Raw genomic sequence first — 15,592 nt, forward strand, 5'->3', positions numbered from 1 at the left:
CCTCAAATTTCTATTACAATATAAATAAGCTTCATGAGCATATCTAAGGAAACTATTTGAATTGCCAGAAAGATAATTAACTTCTCTGCTCTATTCTACCACAGTTTTCACCTTAGTTTTATGAGACATTCTCTTTTGTAAAAAAGTTTATTTTTAATGTTTTTGTTTCTTGTGGTTTTTATTTCCATTTTTTTTTCCAGATAATGACCTAATATTTCATGGGGCAAGCTCTTAACAGAATAATAGCAATATAAATTTTGTGTTTCCTCATGTATTATTTCTGTAACTGCACAGTAAGTTAAAAAACAATACAATTTTGATTTGGATTTTATAAGAATGATCCATTTATTTTAGTTCTGGAGAACTGTAGAGACAGAGAAATGCAATTAAAAATACTTTTCTAGATTTATATTTGGCTAATTTGGGGAACACTGTAAATTTTCATGTATTGTAAAACCCACATGCTCAAGGAGAAGATGATTAATACAGGAAAGTGGATAAAAATCCAAGAAAATGTCCACATTCAGCTCAAGATTCTCTCCAAATTGCTTTTGGCACAAATCTGCATCAGGTGGAATTACCGTAAACAGTTGTTTTGTCCTTAGAAGAAGGAGTAATTGAACAGATAAACATGAGAACTCCAGGAGAACAAAGACACAGCTCTGCCCTGGCTTTAAATGAAGACAGAGAATTAGTCAGAGGACACATGGGAAAAGAAGCCTTTGCTATGGCTAAAAGGCTGATACAAAGCTCTTGGAATTCACAGGGGAAGAAAACAATTATGATATTTACTAAGCATCACATTCAGCTCTTGGTAAGTATCTGTCTAACTGAATCACAGCAGCATTTAACATTTTCAAGTTCAAATCCCAAATGAACACTTTGGAAGTGGTAAGTAAAGACTGGGGTGGATTGTTTAATCTCACAGCATTTTCAGCCCTAAAATCACCCTACTTGAATTAAAGTTCAAAATGATACCACCTATTTTCTAGAGGCCTAGCTCCAGAGGAGTAGAATTACTGTTTCCAAATTCTTCAATATTTTAGTTCATCATAAGGATAAGTCTGTAATACTGGCATTGTCTCCCAATCAACCTTACTGGAGTATAAGGGAGTGCACACCAGGACAAGGAGGCATGAAAAAATTCACTGCATCACTGAGTCTATATATAAAAGTAGTGGTAGTGTCACTGTCACTCTCATGTTGACTTTTTTTTGTTTTCTGTTATTTTAAATTGTGGTTATAAATGCATGTATTTGACTACTGTATATCTCATATGCTGATCAAATGAAAGATGTGCTGGTCAACAAAATAATATGAATTTAACTATTCTACTCAGTTTCCTAATATACATAGTTGCCTGTCAAAGTAAACCAAGAGATTCAACTATGGATTCCCATCTCTATGATAATCTGTAAATTATCACTATATCTTCTGAGAAAATTAAAATGCCATGCAGTCAACAGCTTTTGCAGCTTTCAAAACATTGAAGGAATATTTAGAAGATGACCATTTTAGTTTTAATTAAAATATGTCAGAAAATTGGTAAGTAAAAATTTGGACCAAAAACTATTATTTCCTCCTACCGGTAGTATTAGTCATTGTGACAAGGAACCTAAATTCCATGTGCACTAAATAAATGAAACAATTATTGGGAAAAAAAAAAAAAAGGTAAAATGAAAGAATTTAAAAAAAATTATTATTTAGTGGTTTTATGTTAATTGTAGAAGTGGATAGGGAGGTTCCCATCTCAGGCATGCATGATATTTACAGACTAATTATTATTGACTGTGTTCATCACCTGATAAAGACATGGGAATAGAAAGATATAAAGAATTCAGCTTTACTGCAAACCTACTTTCACTCTGCTTGGAAACAGGTGATCTTCAAAGCCTTTTTGTCCCAGCAAAACAACTGAAAAGAAAAAAATCAAAGATCTACCATTAAAATCTCTGTGAAATATTCTGTGAGAATTTATTGTCTATAAAATCTTCTAATCACTTGACTGAGAAATGCAATATCATTGTACTCTGAATCACACCATCTCTCATCTGAACATCTACACTGATGTTATGAAATCATGGAAGTGACAAGGAAATTACTTCTTGATAAACAATTACAGTGTACTATCTCTCATTTTTGACTTTTTAACTAGATTCATTATGCAAGATGAAAATTCGGGGCTTCATATTGTCAGTTTTAAGTTTCTCACACCGCCTCAACCAACCATGAAGACATTGAACAGCAGCTATTCTGTATTATTCAAAGCTTATGTGAGCCGTGTGGATTTATGGCAATATTTTTGCTGTCTTACTAAAACTGCCTCAAAATCTAAAGCTACTAAAAAATATTTGGTTCTGGGTTTTTTTGGTTTGGTTTGGATTTTTCTGTCTTTTTTTTTTTTTTTTTTTAATCAGATATACAAGAGTACTATTCAGTTTTTGTGGAAGAACAACAGAACTTTAATGTTGCTCAAGAAGACTCCTACACAATTCTTCTGATTCTTTAGAACTATAGGACATTCATGTTACAGTTTAACAAGTCTTTCTTTTTCTTCCCAAAAAGGTGGAGTCTCTTCAGAGTATGACTCAAAGGTTTAGATAGAAGTGTGGAAAAAATTACCTCTACTCAGTTTTAAAATCTGTTTTGACATTTATTTTAGCCACATCTAGATTTTGGTGCATCTTTCTCAGAGCTGATGATCTTTCCAACAGCTGTGGGTGTCCTTGGGCATACACCAGTTAGAATTTACTCACCATATGCCAGCCTAGTAAGACAGTGTAGTGTGTAAATATATGCCAAGCCATCTGCACTAAACTACCAATAAAATACATATTGTAGCATGTAAAGCAAATTGTTATTATTTCTATAATTTTATGTTCTTTGCTAAAGATGTCTTTCACTTAAACATCTCTTTAGAAAACTAGTCAATTACATGTAATTATCCTAAAAAGACTAGTTTAAGAGACAAGTTACATTACTGCATTTTTTAAAATGTTCTTTCAAGGGTTTCACTGTAATTATGAAAATTTACTTATTTAGCTTTAAAAATATCAGCATAAAAATATATCTTATCTGTTATCATGAGATGCCACCACAGGAAAGAGGAGACTGCCTAATCTTGATGTCTGCATTGTTCACTAACTATTATTTGATATGATAAATGTAACATCATCATGTCTCTTACATCCACGGAATGGTCTATTTTCTGAGTGAAACTCTCCTGACTTCTAAACACCATTGCAGATATTTCTGATTCTATAAGTCAGTGGTCTCCAAGCTTTTTTGATCGCACATTCCATTAGTAAAAATTTTCTGAGCCCCCCAAATATTCATGTATCTATATATTTATATATAAGTTTATATATTTTTTAATAAATTATAGACATTTGCTACCAAAGTTTTAATATTTTCTTCTCACACTTTACTAGACTGTCTTGTGCACCTCCATCACACGTCCTTTTGGAGACCACTGCTCTAAATAATTGAGTGATATATATACAGGTACATACATACATATATATATATATGCACATGTATATGTATGTGGCTGCAAAACAAAAAATATTTTGTTTACAGAAAGTTCCTGAAGTACTCTAATAGCTATCTTTTTGTCATAACTATTGGGTATATAGTCCCATGAAATGCTGATAAACCAGTCAACCACTGGGACCACAACTTACAGACAAACATGAGGGATCCCCCTGAGATGGAAATAAGGAAGCAGCATAACTGGAGGAAGTCCATACAACTTTTAAACCACCTAAGGAAAAAGAACTGTCATTGCTTCAGCTAGAGAAATAACTTTTCAGCCAAATTATTTTCAAGTCAGCATGCATTATTTTAATATTGAGTGTAAGCAGGCTTTGCAGTATTAACATTAAAATTTATCCACAGCTGAATTTGTTAGGAAAGTCAATAATCCCAGTATCCTCATCTGGTGTGTAGGATAAAATAAGCCTGTTAGCACTCATTTTCCAATACATGGAAAGGAAAAGTTTTCTTTGCTACAACTGAGAAACAAAGACTTAACACTGGGTAAAGATAATATCCAGCTATAAAATATAACTATTACTTCACATGGTTCTCAGTGTCTGGTATCACAAAGCTCTTCAAGTCAGCAAATAAGCAGAAGGAAAGAGAAGACTCTAATTACAGTTAAGAACAAAAAATGTCAACAAAGCATAGGACCTAGTTCCTTCAGAGGCATGTTTGTTTCCCAAAAAAGGTAAGTGCTTAACAATCCCCTCCAGAAAAGAAACTTCCTCACTTCCTTTATTAGAGACCTTTCAGAAGTGATTGACTATCCCTTCCCTCAGCACCCTTTGCAGGCAACAGCCCAGTAGACAGTGCCCCCATGATTGTCAAATGAATCACACCTGATGCTGGCTGTGTTTTGTCACAATTTGGGGGAGAGGGTGAAAAAAGGAATAAAAAGAGAGGGACCTGAATTAGACCTTCTCTGCACAATCACCTTTTCTGAACTACTAAAAGGGAACAACATAAAAACACATATCAGCAGAAGAGTAAAAGATATTCTGTTCACTTTGTTCTGCAGAAATGTAGCTGAAATGTATGCATGGGTGAAAAGGCAAAGGTAAGCCTCATCCGTGCTTTGCTTGCAGTCCTGTGTCCTCCTTTTTTTCCTTTTGTCAGACTGTTCCAGGAAAAGGGAATCCTCTAAAAGTGTAACTCAGATATTGCATTTATAACAGGTCCTTTAAAATACATAGGAATAAGTCATTATCTTAGGCATTCACAGAGGGAAAAGAAAAATGGTCTCTTTTTTCCTTAAACAATACCTTTTATATTCCAGTTAAATGTAAAAGGACTGAGAATAATGACAAGAATTTAATTCCCTTTCACAGTATACTGTGCTTCCAGATTTAGTAATTTTAATTTAAAAGAAAAGGAAAATTATAAAATTTTTTTTTCCACACTTGGCTTTAAGGGACTATTTTATGATGAAGTAATAGTCAGGAGATTACATTACAAACAAGGTAAAAGAAGGCAGCAAAATAAGTGAAAGAAAAATACCTACAGAAAAACCTCATAGCTCAATAGAATATTCATATTGATTTCAATAATAGTATCAGACACTACTTCTTCGTCTATTTTTTTCATTCTGCTGAAAATATTTATAAAATTTTTTTGAGAAGAAATTACTGACCATGTAGAAGCAAACCAATAAACTACTGGACCAAATGAGCACTTGGGAATTTGGTTTTTTAGGTAATTAAACTTCAAGCTAGTTTGAGTTCTAGAAAACCACCTTTTACTACTTCAAAAAAATATTTCAGTTCTTTACCAGTAGAAATGTGCTTTACTCTTAGAATTATATTCATGAAACAGTTTGCAATTTCTTTTTGTGAGAGATCAGGTACACAGGAAAAGAAAAAGTGTTTTCCATACTTATAAAAGTTCTTAATTTGTTTATATTTTATTACTGATAACCTTAATACGTCTTGGCAAACTCTATATCTGTAATGCTTTAAATAACCTTTCTTAGCTCAATGTCACATTGGTTATATTTGAATGTGGTTATTGCAAATAACATAGTCTCTCAGCAAGGCATAAATTTGTAGAACTTTTCTATATATTTTTCATGTGACTACAATTTTGAATCTTATTAAAATAACCTCAGGCTTTTTCTAGGTTTCAGTGGTTCAGAGGAGTTCTAATTATTAAATGAGTCCAAAAAAGGTTAATTTTTTTAAAAAGGAGTTGTCTAGAAATTAAGAATTCCTGCAGTTTACTGTAAATAGATGGGGAAAAGACCCCACTACAAACCCATTCTTTCAGTGTGTACTCCTTATGTATGTACAAATAAATGAGTAGGAATTTTAATAGGGTGTTTGTTGAAATTCTCTACTTCCTTGGTTAAAACTCATAAGTGTATTGGAACTGGATTTTTGCAGGCACTGTATTGGATCCACTAAATTAGATTTCTGCATATCACAGTACATATTATCAGTATTGTGCCATGATTCCTAAAGGTGCCATTTTTTTCAGTTATTGCAGTATAGTACAAATATATTTGTTTCCAATATTTTAGTGAGTTGGCTGTCATATTATACACAGTATTAAAGACAAATGGAGGAGGACCCCTTTTAAAAATCTGATATTCTATGTCTGATTTCTACTCGATGAAACTCTCTTCCTAATCTTCATATTACTCTCTTGCAGTTTCCAGAAAAATCATGTCTTGGCTAGGTTCTGTTTTCAGAAATGTGCTGCAATTAAAACAAACAAAGAAACAAACAAAACCAAATCCTCCAGAACTACATAGCCCTCCAGTATGAACTGTATTGCACTTTTTATAATTTACATAACACTAACTGAAGTGCTGGGTAAAAGAACATATTATGCTGTTTTTTCACAGTTAAGCCAAAAGCTAAGTCTGCAGTTTTGCAAGCACACAGTTCAAAGATATCATGCCTGTAACTCAATGTCTTGTTTTTTAACCTGTATTGTGTCTGTGTATGTGCCTGTGTCTTCTCACATTAAAGTAATGTGGTCAGATTTTTCTCAGTAATATGAATTGTTTTCTGCTGGGTGCAAAAAGTCTTATATTGTTCTGGTACATTATAGGAAAATTTAATTTATTTGTTCCCAAGTGGGTTATTTAAAGATTGGGTGACAGAGGAAGCAGGCTAATGACTGGTTTGGCCCTGACAGCTGTGTGCCAGTTCTCAGGCTCTTCAGAAGTGAAGGAAAAGAGGAGCACTCATGGAGATCAAACACATTTCTTTAGAGTGGGAGACAGTTCTAAAATTTAAGTTAGAGTGAAATATGTAGTTAATGTAGCACAAATCCAGAATGAAAGTTTTCTGAGAGGAACCTGAACCTTTTTTAGTGAGAGATAATCACTGACAATTCCCCTCCCTCAAGATATCACAGAATCAATAAGTTGGAAAAGACCTCTGAGATCATAGAGGTCAGCCTTTGAAAGACAGAAACTGGTGCTGCATACTGGACAAAGTAAGATGTTGGAGAAGGAACTGTACTTCACACAGTAAATTTGAGTGGACATAGAAAGTGGAGATAAGGAAAGGACCTCTGTTAGAATTGTCTAGTGTCAGGCTACAGATTTATTTTCAAACCTTTAGTTTACTTCTGCCTGGATTATCTGTCCTTTGTCATCCTTTTAAACAAGTTTTCCTGTTGTGGTTTATTTAATTTCCCAATAAAACATTATTTAAAGTGATGGGAAGTCTAATACAATTTTCTTTCTACAAGTGATAGCTTTTAGAAAAGGAAGCTTGGAAAAAGAGCTAAAGGTTTGGAAACCCTTAGCCTTTGTTGTATTTCCTTGTAAAATAAATATCACTAGATTTGGCGGCTGATGCTTCCACAATTATTTCTGTTACACTGAGATTTGTAAAAGCACTGATTTATTATCTAAGCAGAGAGAGACAACGATTGTTAAAGATCTAAGTTGTCTCACTGATCGCATTTGGAATTGGAAACTCTTTCTGCAGCAAGGCACAATTGTTTAACATCTAACTTGCCTCACTGGTCACATTTGGAAACTGTTTCTATCTGTGCTGACTCTATTGCCTTGCTTGTAAATAATTTTTTGGCTCCCTTGAAATTGCTTCAGCTTGTCTGCATTCTCTATGGAGTTCTCTGGAATTGAACTAGACCCTCCCTTACCCTCCTCTCTGCTGCTCCCTCCCCCAGTTTAATTACAATGCTGAACTAAGAAGTAACTCTCTTTTTACTTCCAATTCAGCTCCTGCCTTTGACTGTTTATGTAGCTTACTTGAAAAAGCTAATGAAAACTTTAATAGCAGATGCAGAACAAGGCATATGGGGAAGATTAACTGAGAGAAAGTGACATTCTAACTCACTCTTTCACCCTGAGCAGGAGAAAGGTGAAAATCATGACGTCCACAGTTGCAGAAGATCACCCAGCTGCCTACAAAGCGGGGAGTGCTAGAGCGTGGAAATGCAAATCGATAATATCTGTCATTGCACTTTATCTGCTGTAACAGGGGAAGGTTTCTGTGTATCTTATTAACTGTAAACAACAAGCCAATATTGCAGGGGCATTGGGTATGCTGATTGTGCTAAGAATCCCTCTGAATTTCCATAACATTCCTTCTCTTGTTACTTGCTTACGGCTTAGATGTGAAACTTTACTCTGAGCTGTAAATTAACATAAATGCTGAATTGTTCATGTTACAAGTTTTTCTTCTTTTTCTTTTAGATACATAAATTATGGATGAATTATGGATAAATTATAGATGAAATTATTCAATTTATACCACCTTATCTCTGAATACCTTAGGTCCAGAAAGATGCCAAATTCATAAAATTGCACATTTCTGGATGAGAATTTTTCTCCCTCCCTCAGAAAATAAAATGTACCAGTGTGTCTTTAAGATATTTCTCTAAAATATACCTAATTTAAATATAGCAAGACACAGTTCTGCTTTCATTTGATTTTTGTTTTGTTTGGGCTTTTTTTGTTTGTTTGGTTGTTGTTTTATTTTTTTTGTTATGAGAATGTGAGGGCAGCTTTACAGTCAGACCAAAAATTTAGTGTTACAATGACATTAGTGACACAAAGCAGGTGTCCAGGATGCTGTATGGCAAATGGGGTCTTCTGATTAACTGATATCAGTGGACCTATTCTTCATAATTTTTTCAGCTTTGCCTCATATTTCGTTTTTCTAGTCTTCTATGAATACAAGTCTTGTAATTATAATTTTTTGATAAATTATTTTAAATTTTTTATTATGGTTTTCTTTCCTTTTTCATATTTCTATTCATAGACTACTGCTGTTAGAATTTATTAGAGAACTTTTAATACCTCCATCATATATGATCTGTAGACATTAATATTTTCCCTGGGGAAAAACAAGGAACTGATGGTTTCTTTGTTGACTTTGTCCAGCAATACATGACTTGGATTATGATAAATATTAGAAGCTTGTATGGTAATAGTGAATTAAATTTAGAATAAAATTCCAAGAGGATAGAATAAACCATTACAGAAAGTGGTGATAGCTACTTTTAATTTTAGTATTCATTTGCTAAACTTTAGAAGATCCTTAAAGCAGGATTTTCTCTTGTTAAATGTCAAAGCTAGTTCTCTGCAGTATAGTCTAATAAGAGAGGATTTGGGTTACAAACAGACTGTGAAACAGCATCTAACATCTAAGTGTGCAATACTGCAGCTGGACAACTTTTATTTTTCTTTTTTTTTTTTTTAAGTTTAAACACATCTGGGCAACAAAATGCCTTTGAAATATGACAATAGTCTCCTGGAATTCAGTTATTTGCCTCCAAACTAATTTCTACACCACGCGATGTGAGTTAAATTGAAGCAAGCTTGCTATTACCTTTGCTATTTGTTCTGATACTAATCAATAAATCATGTCCGGCACTTGTAAAAGAAATTTATTTTCAGGACACTGAACAGTTTCAGATACCTAATTCAGCTGTGCAGTACAGAAGGAAGATCCTTCCTAAAAGACAGTGTTTTGTTGTGTTCTGTTTGTCCAGGGTACTGTTATCAGTGCCAACAGATGCATATAGATATTTGAAATACACATTGCATTTATTTTACTGATGTTAAGAGCAAAAAGATAAACTAGGTTTCAAGGAAGTCAGTAGTTGAAAAACTGGGACATAACTCTACAAATGCTCAATATCTGAAAAAAAATTTCTTGCTGAGCAATTTAAAATTTGTTCTGCACTGGCACTTTGGAGAGCAAAAGGCTTGTTCTCATTTGCCACTTGATTTTATTATATGCCTATCTTAAAATAAGTAAGGTTTTTTTTACATTCAAGTTTAAAAATAATTTCAAAATGAGCAGCTCTCTGACTGCAGAGGTTGTAGATGACATAGATCATGATACCAGCATGATGGCTGATCAAGCAAATGCAAGATTGGTAGCTAATAATGAAGTTTATATTTTAATTATCTGGTTATAGTACATAAAATTAATTCTTAAAAGAAAAAAAAGTAGAGCAGATATATTAATTGCATCAGTCATCACAATGTCTAGCAATGGGTGTAACATTTCTTAGCATAGCTGGCCAGCCTACCAGATTCTTGTCTTTCCACAGCCATAGATAGGACTCTGACCCTCCCTGGCATCTTGCTCCTTCGACCAATGGAATACAGGAAAGTACAAATAATTGAAGAGATACCAGATGCAGGGTTCTGCTTTGCTCCTTGCAAACCTGGTAAGCAGACAGGGAAAGACTTAACTAAATGACGATGCTGTGGTGCTGGCATCTGTCTTAGGTGATTGAATACAGCACTCCTGAATTTCCACTTCTTATTCAGGAAATAGGTAATTATCTTTTAAAATTACATGCACTGTTTACCCTTGGAGAGAAAAGCTAAGTCAAAGCCACTTGCTTGGAAGACAGCCAAAATCTGTAAATCAGGTGGTAACTTTCAATTACAAGTACTTTAGTAACAGATATTGCTAATTTCTGTTCTAAATTTTGACTACTTAGTCTCTTGAATGCTGAAGATTTGTGAGCTAATTCCAAAGTTTTAAGCTATATCAAATAGCAGGGATTTTCATTGTTTTAATTTAAACAAGTGAAGGTCATTTAGGTCATTTTCCCAACTCAATAACCACTTCATCTTTCATGCTACTAAAATATATGGACTTTTTTCTTCTCCCTTTAATATTTCCAGTCTCTGTACAAAAATGGACTCACTTTGTACTCATTTTTCCCCTAAGGGAAATTTGTTTTCACATTCACCTACCTTGACCTGGTGCTCTCATTTCTTTGGATGCAATGCGATTCTGATATTTTGAGATATTATGAGAACAGAGATATTTCTGATCCATTCATCATTTTAAATATTCAAGACATATAATTTCAGTGGAACTATGGACACTGAGAAGATTCTATTTTGGTTAACTAGACTGAAGTTGTAATGGTGTGGTTGGTTTTTGTTTTTCATAGAATCATAGAATGTTAAGGGTTTGGAATAGAATGGATACAAATTCTGTTAACTGAGAAGAGCACGGTAAACCTTCAATTCGAAAACATGTACAGAGATATTTTCTGACTTATGTCCTGGAGAAGAATATATGGTCCAGTGAGAGGTGAAGAAGAGGTCTAATAAACATCAAGATGTCTGCTATGGTATCTTCATCAAGAAGACAGGAAAAGTAGATAGAACCGTCATTTCTTCATTAATTAAGATAGGTCATCCCTTTTCCCTCACAAACACATTGGTTTAAGGTGCTTTATTACCATAGCCCAACTCAAAGTCATTGTTACAGAAAATGCTGGTGTGGCTGGACCAGATAAATGAGGAAAAGATACTGGAAAAGGGTACTGGATACTGGTGGAAAATTTCTTATACAGCTATCCCGACTTTTCTTTTGCTTTTCACCAGCACTAGTCTCAGTCTAAGAAAACTCATAAGAGTATATATGGGTTTGCTGTTATCTTGCAAAGACAGACAAGTAACATATTGAAAACCTTTCTCAGTGTATTGCAATATAGAAAAATTACTTGAGTATTTTTCATGGAAACTGGAATTGTACTACAAACACCTGGTATGTATTCTATGGCTACTTCTGCTTTCTTTGCTAATAGAAACATGTTATGATGGAAAAGAACATGATATAATATTTGAGTAGACTCTCAGAGGTTAAAAGGAACACTGGAGTCAACAAAATTCCCTTGCTGGCCATTTATGTCGTTATGTGAAAGGGGAATGGGATTCAGTTCTTTTCTGAGAGCTAGGAACTCACCTGAAACTTAATTCTGCTGCAATATCTTTGTTTTTTCTGGCTTGGCCACACCAAGGGAAAAAACCAAAACAAAATAGGCAAATACCCCAAACAAACAAAAACCAAACCAACCAAATAAAACACTAAGAAAAAGAAGCCATTTTCCAAGGAACTTGATGTGAAGCATAAACTGCAGCACAGTGTCAGGTAGTGTAAATAAAAGATTCCATTCTCCAGTGTTTCAGAAAGCATTTTTGCTAAGAACCAATACCTTTGAAGCAAGGATTAGGACCTGTGCCATTTGAGAAGATTAACTGGAAAGAATACCCCATCATATATCTGAGTTTAAAGTTAAACCCCAGGAAAGGACATTTTCAGTGATAGAAAGGAAGGGGTTGGTCATAAAATGGACTATTGAATTACTTTCCTAACACTTTGTAAATTCACACTGGTTATATAACACGCACCCTTAAGCACTTAAGAACCATGAAGATAAAATCATGGTCCTTCCTTGCCAAATCTAACATAAACCAGTAAAAGCCCTGCAGAATTTTTTCCAAGCTTCAGGAGAAAAGTAAGATGTAATGGAATTTTCCAGTCTTTACACTGGAGTCAGCAGGGGCTTAATCTCCTTTGCCTGAGGTACTGAATGAACTGCTCCTCCTGGACATTTGATGCATGGGAGAACTTCAGAACATATGTGAGGGTGCAAGGAAGGTTCTTGGCCTTTTGGTCAAGAGATTGAATTTTTACTGTTTTGGTGTCTCAGTAGAGGCTGACATCAAGCCAGTGCTTAATAATTAAAACTGACTCAACATGAATAAGAGGAGCAGAACTCTGAGCTTAGTCATTTGGAAAATGAAGAATGTTCTCTCCACAAGCTGTAGGCACACATACTACATAATTATCATCTTCCTGCCATTACAGGATTGTTCCAAAGAGTACCTTTTCTAGTGCTGTGCTTAATCTGTTCTAAAACCATGAGCAGTGGTTCTTCTACAGCCTACAACAGCAGTTCTCTTTGTCAGAAATAAATGTGCTTGCATTGCCTTCTATCACCTTAAACAAATTTCTGCCCTTGAGTCTTATAAAGAAAATGGTCAAAGGCACAAAAGGCTGCCAGGAATGCAAGTCACTGAAGGTTACCAATGCATTCTAAAAGCCTTGGTTACCTCCTGGTGCTCCTCTTCTTTTTGTTCTGTCTTAATTCATTAAACGCTCGTTTATTTTTTTCTTTTTTTATCTGAATTTTCCCTCAATTTTGTCTTGGGTGATGATCAGAATCAAATACAGTCTGACTAATGACATGCAGAGTGATCACCAATTAGATCTCAAGATATAATATTTTCTGAACATCTTAATCAGATCAAATTTTAAAATGATATTTGAATATAAATTGCAAGTTTATGTTGTCATTTTTTCTTTCATGTGTGTGGAGAAAGAAATTTGTAACACTTCAGAAGTTGAGTGCATTTTATAACTTTTTAGAAGTAATTGAATTTGTCTGCCATTTAAAAAAGCTAGGAAAAGAAACCGTAAACAATAAAGAAAAATAGATTTAGTTTGTTTTTTATTCTTTGTACTGATATAACTAGCAAAAATAAAAGAGGAAGATTCACTCTGAGGATTAATTAAAATTGCCCTTCATAAACATAAATTCACTCTTTGAGAAAATAAAGGACATCCCTTTTAGCTGATATTTTTACAGAAGAGATAGTGTAAATTATTAAAAATTTCATTTACTTTTACGACTTTCTAATAAACTTCTCATAGTGATCTAGGAAAAAAAAAGTAGAAATCAATTTATACTTGCTGTGGAATTTGAGGTACCTGGTGTTTTTTTCTGGCATAATAGTAAAGATACGGGCTTCATAAGAGCCTAAAATGTTCTCTTTTTTATTATATTTGGTAAAGAAAGGAAGGAAGAACATTCAATTTTTTTGGTTTGGTTTCGGATAAACAGAGAAATGGAAGAAAATATTTTCCTTATTTGAGAAGCCACAAATTTATCGCATGAGGAAAATAAACATTACATTCCATTGTGGAAAAGACAATTAAAATGGGGGTGATTATACAATCCATTATAGAAGCTGATCTTGCCATTATACTTCAGGTTGATTCAGTAGAATTTCCATCTCACCACTCAAGAGGAACTTTCACTTGTGTACACTTGATATCCAACGTCATTTGAGATGCACCATCTGTTCTGCCTAGTGCAGGGTACAGTTCTTGTAAGTATAGTTTGAGAAGTGACTCCTTATGCTTCCTTATTCTAAATAAGAATCATGGACCACAGAAACATCTAAATTAAACTTACCAACCTGAAATGCAAACAGATTGGTCAGTGACCAAACTGTGGGAATTTAATGCTATTTTCTGTATAGAAGAATACATAGTACCTGGTCTACTCTTTCTTAAATTGACCAAAAACCTCAGAACACAGGACAAGAGAGAATTTATTTCTTAAGAACATAAAGAAAGGGACTTTAATAATTTGTCAAAACTTGTGATACAGATATTTTGACTTTTCCAATGGAAAATAGTTTACAATGAAATAAAGTACTTCACAAATGGAATGAAACCTCAGAAGTAAGATGGCTTTTCAGACATCAATACTTGAACAACCATTATATGCTATTAATGGTTATGCCATGATATGCTTTATAATCTAAACTGTGTGTGCAATTAAAAGCCTTGACAGCCACCTGGTACAGCATTTCTTCTTAAGAGTTAAAGTGGGGGGGGAAAATGGGTTTGTTTGTTCTCATGTCTTTGTGGTGTGTTTTTTTCCTTTCAAGAAGAAGTCAATCTTTGAAAAATGTCCCCAGTTTTTGAAAGAAATGTTAGGGTTTTATCTAAGTGGGGGGAAATTTTTATTCTGAAAGAAAGACTAAAAATGCGTGTGCTTGTAATAATATGCATGTTCCTTTCTAACTTTTGGAAGGATGGAAAATATAGGATAATATAGCAAGATTAAACTGTCATTTAAATTGAAGCATTACTGTTATGTCCTTTGGGATGACTTGTGTGGAAATACGGATTTTCTGCTTTTAACTCTTAAATAAAGTATTATGTTAAAATTGGTTTGCATTTGGAATGATATCTTCAATTTATTTCAACCAGAACAGATGGCCTGGAATGATGTTAATGTGAACCTGACTTTTAAATTGCAACACTGATTGGAATTTCAGCAGTAGACTGATTATTACAAAGAGAATACCAGAGAGAAATAGGCAGTGAAGTCTTAAAAAGGAAGTCAGGAATGTAAAATTTAATTCCCCAAATATTATATAAGGTATGATACATAGGATATTGTTTTCATTAAATCCATTACTATCCTTAATCAATAAAAGATTAGACAATATAGCAGATAAGAGCTTTTCTCCCTAGTGTTTCAATCATATACTAAAATAAGGAATTGCTTGTCCAGAACAAGCTTGGAGGGACAGTTTGCTGTATATCCTGGAATAGTAGTATCATCAGTATGGCAATAAAATAGAAATTACCATGATGATCATTAAGCAAGGTACAAATTAAGAAAGGTGACTTCTGACTACAGTCGAATTCTGGTTATAGACTCAACATCTTTCAAGGGACTATAGGATATTTGGTAATTACACTTTATGCGAACTCTTTTTTTAATTTTTGGAAAATTTCATTTCATAACAATACAGAATTTATGTAATTTCTGGGGAAGTGATTTTTATTTTTGCACTCTTATTTACATTAGGCTGTAATGCATGCCCAGTAGAATGAATAATAAAATGAGTGCATGTAGCAAAAGCTTGTCTTTAACTGAGGCAAAATGTTAATTTCCCCTCAGGTCTCGATTGTAGTAACTTCTAATAAGGCCCATACTTTTGGACATCAGC

General features: G+C 33.9%; 1 long non-coding RNA gene across 1 annotated transcript; it reads right to left on the reverse strand.

The window, feature by feature from the left end:
- Nucleotides 1–353: 353 nt before the first annotated feature.
- On the reverse strand, nt 354–4,276 carry LOC138105960 (uncharacterized). The gene is made up of 4 exons (XR_011148829.1): nt 4,192–4,276; nt 3,684–3,763; nt 1,859–1,914; nt 354–671 (listed from the first exon to the last, which is right to left on the reverse strand). It is a non-coding gene; the product is annotated as an uncharacterized lncRNA (long non-coding RNA).
- Nucleotides 4,277–15,592: the final 11,316 nt, after the last annotated feature.

The sequence above is a fragment of the Aphelocoma coerulescens genome, chromosome 2 (assembly GCF_041296385.1).
Source record: "Aphelocoma coerulescens isolate FSJ_1873_10779 chromosome 2, UR_Acoe_1.0, whole genome shotgun sequence".
Classification (NCBI taxonomy): domain Eukaryota; kingdom Metazoa; phylum Chordata; class Aves; order Passeriformes; family Corvidae; genus Aphelocoma; species Aphelocoma coerulescens.